The sequence below is a fragment of the Vombatus ursinus genome, unplaced genomic scaffold (genome assembly GCF_900497805.2).
Source record: "Vombatus ursinus unplaced genomic scaffold, bare-nosed wombat genome assembly UNPS02014799.1, whole genome shotgun sequence".
Lineage (NCBI taxonomy): Eukaryota > Metazoa > Chordata > Mammalia > Diprotodontia > Vombatidae > Vombatus > Vombatus ursinus.
In genome coordinates, this window is record NW_020954577.1 from 28156895 (window position 1) to 28165173 (window position 8279).

Genomic DNA, 8279 nt, shown 5'->3' on the forward strand with positions numbered 1-8279 from the left:
GCTCACTCCGCGGTCTCTCCTGACACGTTTGTACTAGAGTCAAGTCAAGGCCCCATAATAACAGACCACTGGGCTCTTTCCACACAGGACAGAATGATGACACATACTCAGAATCTGCCTTCACAGCTTTGGATTCTTGGAATAACGAGGAGATTAAAGCGTCGCTGTCAATTACAGAACATTAGTTACGTGTGAGGGTGACTGGCCCGGATTTCATTATTTCCTGGCTTTTGGCTCTGCTCTCTTCCTCTGCTCTTAGATGTCATTTCAGAAGGAGCAGCAGCTGCTTTTTGTACCACTCATTTCTTTCTTTCTTTTTTTTTGTTTTTCCTTTTTGTGATTAATGAGGAAGCTCATGTAAAAAAGACAGGCTGAATTAATCTTAACACATGCATTCCTTAGCAGCACAAAAGCAAATTATTTCAACTTGGCTGCCACCTTTGGTTCAGAAAAGACTTGTGAGATTCACTGGCACATTTTGGGGGTATGAATGAGACAAAGATGAATAATTTCTCTTTTGAGTCCTAACCTAGGGTAGGACAACGGGGGCCTTGCCACAGGGCACTGACGAGAGGGGTCATACTCTGAGGTGGGCTGCCCTCTCTCCTGGCACAACTGTATCCAACTATTCTCTCCTCTGTCAACCTACTTCTCCTCTTCCCCCCAAAAAATGTTTTTATTTTTCAGTTCAAAAGAATTTCTATTTGTCCTTCAGGCTCCAGAAGCAACTTCTACATGAAAGTGTTAGTGCCCTTGTAATGTTTATAAGTGTCTGGGGAGAGGAGGACAAGGAGGGTAATGAGACTTCTTAAGCCAAACCCCAAACTTCTGACCTAGCACTGACAAGGATTCCCGATCTGGAGAAGGGCGTAACTGAATACCACTCTCTCATAGCAGTTTTGACAGCAGTATATTTCCGACTCAGCTAATGGGACCAAGTCAATAACTGCCTGCTTGTGCATCAGTATAAATTTGACTCTGAAGAAAAACTAGCTTATTTCACAGGAAATGTGTAAGTAAAATTGTCATCATCTCTGAGAGAGAGTCAGAAAGGTCTGGGGTGTCTGATGGGATTTATCCAGGCTGTATTGCTCACTCAAACTCTCTTATTAACGTTAAGCCGGTGTCTCTTCCAACCCACCTCCTCAAAAGCTGAGCTCTGGGGAATCTGACAGACTGTGTCATGACTGTGCAGCTGCTTTCTGAGGCTGATGCTAAAAGATTCATTGTAAAAGAAAGTAAGAATGTAGGTGACAACTGGATGGGGCATGCCAGATATTTGGGGAAAGCAGGAATCAACATTTATAGTGACTACCGGAAAGAAAAAAAAAAGGTTAAAGAAAGGCAGCCACATTTCAAAATAACTTAGTTCCCTTCATTTGGGATGTTTTCCAAATTAGTTTTCTTTATGGGGTAGCTGGGCGGCACAATGGATAGAGCATTGGGTTTGGATTCAGGAAGACTCCTTTTCACGAGTTCAAATCCAGCCTGAGACACTTACTAGCTATGTGACCCCTTAAACCCTGTTTGCCTCAGTTTCCTCATCTGTAAAATGAACTGGAGAAGGGAATGGCAAACCACTCCAATATCTTTGCCAAGAAAACCCCAAATGGAGTCATGAAGAGTCAGACAGGACGGAAATGACTGAACAACAACAAATTTCCCTTATAAAATAATTTCTCTAGCAAAGGGCGGATGAGAAATTCTTAGCCCACATGGTAATTGAGCAAGGGTTCTTGATCTGGGATCCCTGGATAGATTTAAGGAGGGTTTTATGATCTTGCATGGAAAAAAAAAAGTCACATGTTTATTTTCACTAACTTCCCACTAAAATTTAACATTGCCTTGAATATGTTTTAAGGTTCTGAGAAGGAGTTCCTAGGCTCTACCAACTGCCCAAAGTGTCCGTGACACCCACAAAAAGTCAAAGAATCCAGTAAGAGAGAATTTCAATTTAATGGCTTCTGAATTGACCTTTGAATCTCAGAAGCAAAAGGTAGTTCAGAGACTATCCAGTCTAAGGGAAAATGGTGATAATTATTAATCATAATACAATAATAATAATAGCATTTACTTCATGGGAGTGTTATAAACATAATATAAGATCGTGTATACTAAGTGTTTTGCAAACTTCAAAGCACTGTATAAATGCCAGTTATCATCAATCAACTAAACTTTAGTAAGTGCCTACTATGGGCCTACTATTGACGCACCAGCGAGACAAAGAAATGCAAAAAATTAATAACAGTTAATAAGTACTTGCTCTCAAGAAACTCACAGTCTAAGAGGGGAGACAATATGCATACAATTATGTACAAACAAAATATATGCAGGATAAATCGGAGATAATCTCAAGGGGAAGGTGCTAGCATTAGGAGGGGCCAGGAAGGGTACCTTACAGAAGATTGGACTTCAGCTGATAGTTGAGGGAAGTCCAGGAAGCTAAGAGGTGGAGGTACAAGGGAACCATCATTCCAATCATAACTGAGTGGGAATCCCTTAGAATAAATCCTCAAGGGATCAGAACTAAAAGGTAATTTAAGCCAACAAACATTTAGCAAGTGTCTACTCTGAGCTAGGCATTGTGCTAGGTTTGGGAGGTTGGGGAAGGCAAGGGTATAAGCATGGGCCCCTGACCTTGTGGTATTTACAAGGCTCTAAGACATGAGCATAGAAAGCTGCAGCCCAAACACAGGGACAAATATTGAGGACTAGGAGAATTTTGAGACAGCTAAAGGCATTTGGATGGGGAGGAACTTGGAATAAAGGAAGGAAGAAGTCAGGGGACTGTGGGATTTCAACAGGCCAAGATGACAAGAGAGGGCATTCCAGGCACAAGGAAATACAAGAACAAATGCACAGAGGTGGGAAAGTACAGGATAATTTGGGGGACTTTGGCAGGAGTACAGTACTTGTTAGCTTCTAATAGGATTTGTTGGTGTGTGTTTTCTGTTTTAAACTTTAACTGAAACACAAGTCAAAATCTAAAGGGCAACAGAAGAGGAAAGTGTAAAAGCTAGCTTGAAGCTTAACATAAAAACAAACAAACAAAAACTAAAACCCTGGCAACTGGTCCCATCACTTCCCAGCAAATAGAGGGAGAAGAAATGGAAGCAGCGTCAGAATTTTATATTCTTGGGCTCGAAGATCACTGCAGGTGTCAACTTCAACCATGAAATTAAGACACCTGCTCCTTGGAAGGAAAGTTATGGCAAATCTGGACAGCAGACTAAAAAGGAGAGACAGCACCTTGCTGACAATGGTCCGTATAGTCAAAGCTATGTTTTCTCCAATAGTAACATATGGCTGTGAAAGCTGGACTATAAGGAGAACTGAGTGCTGCAGGATCAATACTTTCCAACTTGTAGTGCTTGGACAGCAAGGAGATCAAATCAGTCAATACTTAAAGAAATTAATTCAGGCCGTTCACTGGAAGGTCAAATACTGAAGCTGAAGCTTAAATACTTTGGCCACATGACGAGAAGATGGGTCTCATTGGAAAAGACCATGGTGTTGGGGAAAATTGAAGGCGAAAGGAGGAGGAGATGGCAGAGGATGAAATGGTTAGACGGTGTCATGGAAGCAATGAACGTGAGCTTGGACAAACTCTGGAAATGCCGTGGTCCATGAGATCACAAAGAGTTGGATGCCACTGAATGACTGAGCAATAACAAAAGCATTGACTGGATTTGGCAACTGATGGAATATTGGAGGAAAGGAAGAGAAACTGAATGACAAAAGGAAACACGCACTACTGGGGGATAATAATGTCATGACCAGTAAAAGAAAGCCAAGAGAAAAGATTTTAAAGGAAAAATTAAGCTCTCTTTGGGACACGGTGAGGTGCCAGTGAAATACCCAGCAAGTCCACAACTGAGAGGAAAGAACAGGGCTACAAATATAAATTTAAGAGTCACTCACATAGAGATAATACGGTTAAAGCTGAGGGGGCGAGCGGGATGGATGAAACTGGAAAGAAAAGAAAATATAGTTAAAAGAAGTGATCTTAGTGTCAGAAGACCTACATTCTAATCCTAGCTCTAACTTTTAGAATTTATGAATCTGAATAAGGTATTTTGACCTCCCTAGGTCTCAATTTCTTATCTATAAAATGGATGGCTACACACACACACACACACACACACACACACACACACCACAATACACCTCAAAGAATTAGTCAGGATCTCACTTTGTAGCCCTAAAGCGCTATATAAATGTGAGGTTACTATTATTGGAGACCAAAAGAAGAGGTCTGAGGGAAAAAGCCTTAGGGATTCCTATGTTAGAGTGAAGAGAAGGAATAAGAGTTAGAAATCAGGAAAGTCAACTGGAAATGAGCTGATTATCTTTATGGATTATAAGGCAAATACTTCTAATTAAGTATTTAGATATCTTCTAGGCTTTCTCTAGGTGCCATCTAATTTTTTTCCCCATACAATGACCACAAGCCACTGGTTTCTCTTGTTCCTTTCCCAAGGAACAGCAGTTTTCCTCTGGATTACTTGAACATGCCCTCGATCCCCAAACCCAGGGACAACATCCACCAGCCCTACAGTGAGACCACCACCCATATGGACCAAAGAAGACCTTATCTGGTTGCTTATGAAGCTCTCACAATAGCAGACAAATATTAAGGCTGAAAAGCTCAAGCCAGTCTAACCATCTGGGCTGTATCTGGTTGCCTAGCCCTGGCATGAATGTCTTTCTCTAATTTGATCTCATGCAAAGTCTTTTAGTTAACCAAGTCTCCACCACCAAGAAAGGGATGAATATTGTTGACTTTTAGTCTAGATTTTTAATGTTTCACTTTAGGCTAAGAAAACCCCAGTCTCAAGCCCTCAAAGGGTTGGTCTTTGCCATATCAACAAAGACATAATCTTTTAACCACCTTTTTGAGCGTTCTTATCAAAACCAGAAACCGAGGGTGTGCTGGAACCAGCTCCTCTCATAGGAGTTGGGTATTAAATTTTCTATGTGAGCATTTATACCTTCAGAAATTTCAGGGTGGGCCTTAACACCTCCAAAAATTGAAAATACTACAAATCAGAGCTTGATTTATTGTCTTAATTGTCTAGACTTAAGAATGTGATGGAGAAAATGTTAGTAATGTAGATTAAATTTAAAAGTGTATTATAAGTCCATTCCTCCCTGACCAGAGAACCAGTTGTTAAACATTTACCAGCATACCACTGCCAGGAGCCCTCAGAAATTAAACTCCAGGTCAAAGAGATTGAAATTGAAATTAGACATATTGAAGAGGAATAATTGATATAAATTGGCAACTAGTCATGGGCAGATGCCATAGATGATATCTGTATACAAGCTTCTTCTTCCTAGGAAAGTGAAAGCTCTTTGAGCGCAGAGAAAGTTTTGTTTTTGTGCCTAGCATGGTGCAGTGTGTGGCACATAGTATCTATGTAACAGATGCTTGTTGAAAGAAGAAATGTCCCTTAACTACCACAGTTCTTCCCTTAGGACTTGTCCCTTTGGCCTCTAAATCCTTTCTTGGGCTGGTCAAGTTTCCTGCTCATTCCAATAGGATGCAGCTGAACACAACTTACCACAGTCCCCAACATGTGTGTGCCATCTCTATTTCAAGCCTCTCTACAAAGCAAGGAGAGGTTTTCATGGAAAGCTAGAAAGCAGCTTTTCACCCTCTCTCCAAACTGAAAAGGATTTGTACATGTGTATGCTGTATTTCATAGGATTCTCTCTCTCTCTCCCCTTATATCCACCCTTTTTAGTAGCTTAATACTCAAGAAGAAAGTGGGTTAAAAACAAAAACAGAAACAGAAAAACAGCAATTTGCCAGTCTGCAGACTGAGGGACATGGGTGAAGGGGCGTGTTGCTTGTGGGGAAGAATGTGCTTGGCTGCGTGGGCACACACGGCTAGTCTGCTGAGCTGAGGGCCGAGGGCAGTTTCATCTTGTCCCTGGCTGGTAGAGTCTGTGACAAGCCTTCAAAGAATCTCCTATTTACAGTTCAGTGAAATTGCTCCATTTCGGCAGAGCTGTCTGTCTCATCACACTCCCTTGAGGAGGGGTGAAAAACAGAATGGGAAGAAAATGGGATAAAGGCAGGGGAGAGAGATCCCTTCGCTTTTTTGCTCCAGGATATAAGTCAATTAGATCCGTCAACACCAACTTCATTATCGGTCCAGCCTGGCCTGACAGCCTGAGCACCAAAATGCTTGCTTTGTCCTGAGCTTGGGTCTTGGCCCTGTCTAAGAGAGTCATTGATCAGAGCTGTATATAGCTTTGTCAGTGAAATATTCAGCCGTCTTCCTGGGCAAGGACCCTTTAACAGCGCCTGAGGTTCTCAAACTACTAATGAAGGTCAACACTGTTGGACCATCTTCTTAAAAATAAGCATTGATTGGCTACTTAATTCATTCGAGAACCGAGCCAACCCTGCTGCAAATAAACCAATTTCCTATTTGTGTTTTCCCCCTGAAAGACAAAATAAAAATATCACAGGAAATGAGCATCCTATGGGAAAGGACAGGAATCGAACTCACTGAGCCACTAAGGTCACTTCTAGCTCTATGAACCTATGATTATCACTGCTTCTGGGCACCTCAAAAGGCCAAAGGTAAGTTGGTAGCAGTGTCTATGAATTGGATGTTTCTCACTTATTTGCAAAGTTGAAATGAAACACTCTTCTCAGTTGCGCCCATATTCAGAGTACTGTTTTGGTCATCTTTGCATGCCACAACCCCGAGCCCCCACTGATGTTCTCCTAAACTAGACCATGGCAAATCAAATACAAATTCAAAGCAAAAAGCATTAATTAAAACAGAAAAGGGAGACAACTACTGAGGAGTTGGATCAGGTAGTAAAATGTCTCAGCAGCCATACACCAATAACTGCCAGAGTGCTAATCAACTTTCCTCAATCCTCTTTTACTCCAAAAATAGCAAATGGACTGTTTTAACTCTTGGCTTCAGCTTAGAATTCAGACCTCCATTACCTAATTATCTCCCCTTCTCACTCACTTGGCAGGGTGGAGAAACGTTTACCTCATGCCAAATATACCAAAGCTTCTGGGGCTCTCTGACCACCATCAAGGTCTGCATTTCAGAAACAATATGCCATGTCTTTGCATGCTCTCTTCTCCACACAGCCACTACTCCCATCTTCACCAACATGCCTGAAAGACCCTCCTAGAGATTTTAAAATTCTGCCTTCACCTAATCAGACTGCAGGCAGAATGATGTCACAACTCTGTGGGTTCATGACCATCCTTCTAGGAAAGGAAATTCAGAGGATTTCCCCCAATGAATAAGATTCTCTCAGCCCTAAGCATTGTGGGTCAATGAGGTCAGGCCCATATTCTACCTACCTAATTTGTAAGTTTTAAATATAGAGCTGAAAGAAAATTGCTTCATTTTTGGAAAAACAGTCAGGAAGGGCATCTGGATTCTGCCCTGCCTTGCCCCACCCTCAGAACCCATCTTCAGGTAAATAAAGTTCTGAATTGTCCTACACACATGGGAGTCTATTCTTAAAAAAGACCATTCTTACTGCACATGTATAACGGATATCAAATTGCTTGCCTTCTCAGTGGGAGGAGGAAGGAGGAAGAGAATCTGGAACTTAAAAAAAAAATTTTAAAGAAAAATATTAAATATTTTTACATGTAATTGGTGAAAAAATAAAATATTATGTTAAATTAAAAGATCAGTGTTAGAGATTCCTAGCATGGAGATCCTACAATCTTCCTGTTTGAGACTGGGGGGAGACGAAGTACCAGGCGTAAAAAATAAAAAAATAGGGGATGCGCCAAAGAGCACACTGGACTCCTTCCTTCATACAACTGTCCAAATAACCTTCCTAATGCTTAGGTCTTCCCATGGCATTCCCCCACTCAAAACCCTTCAACAACGCCGTATGACCTCTAGAATAAAAGATAATTTAGCCTGAAATTTAAGATCATAATCTTGCTTCAGCCTACCTTTTCAAGCCTTATACCATCTTTAATCCCCATCACACAACTGAATCATTTCCAATCTGACCTACTTCCTCGGGCTGCTCTTCACATCTTCAATTCATTTATTTCCTATTTCTGCCTTTCAGAATCCTCTTCCTTCAAGGCTCAACTCAGGTGCCACCTTCCCTAACTCCTCCAGAGCTTCCTCTTCAATAATTTTGTATTTGATTGTGTGTACCTTGCACTCCCCAATAGAATGTGTGCTCCTTGAAAACAGGATCTGTTTCATTTTTCCATTGATGTTTCATAAACATTAATTGAACTGAATCAATATTGGTTTCAAAAG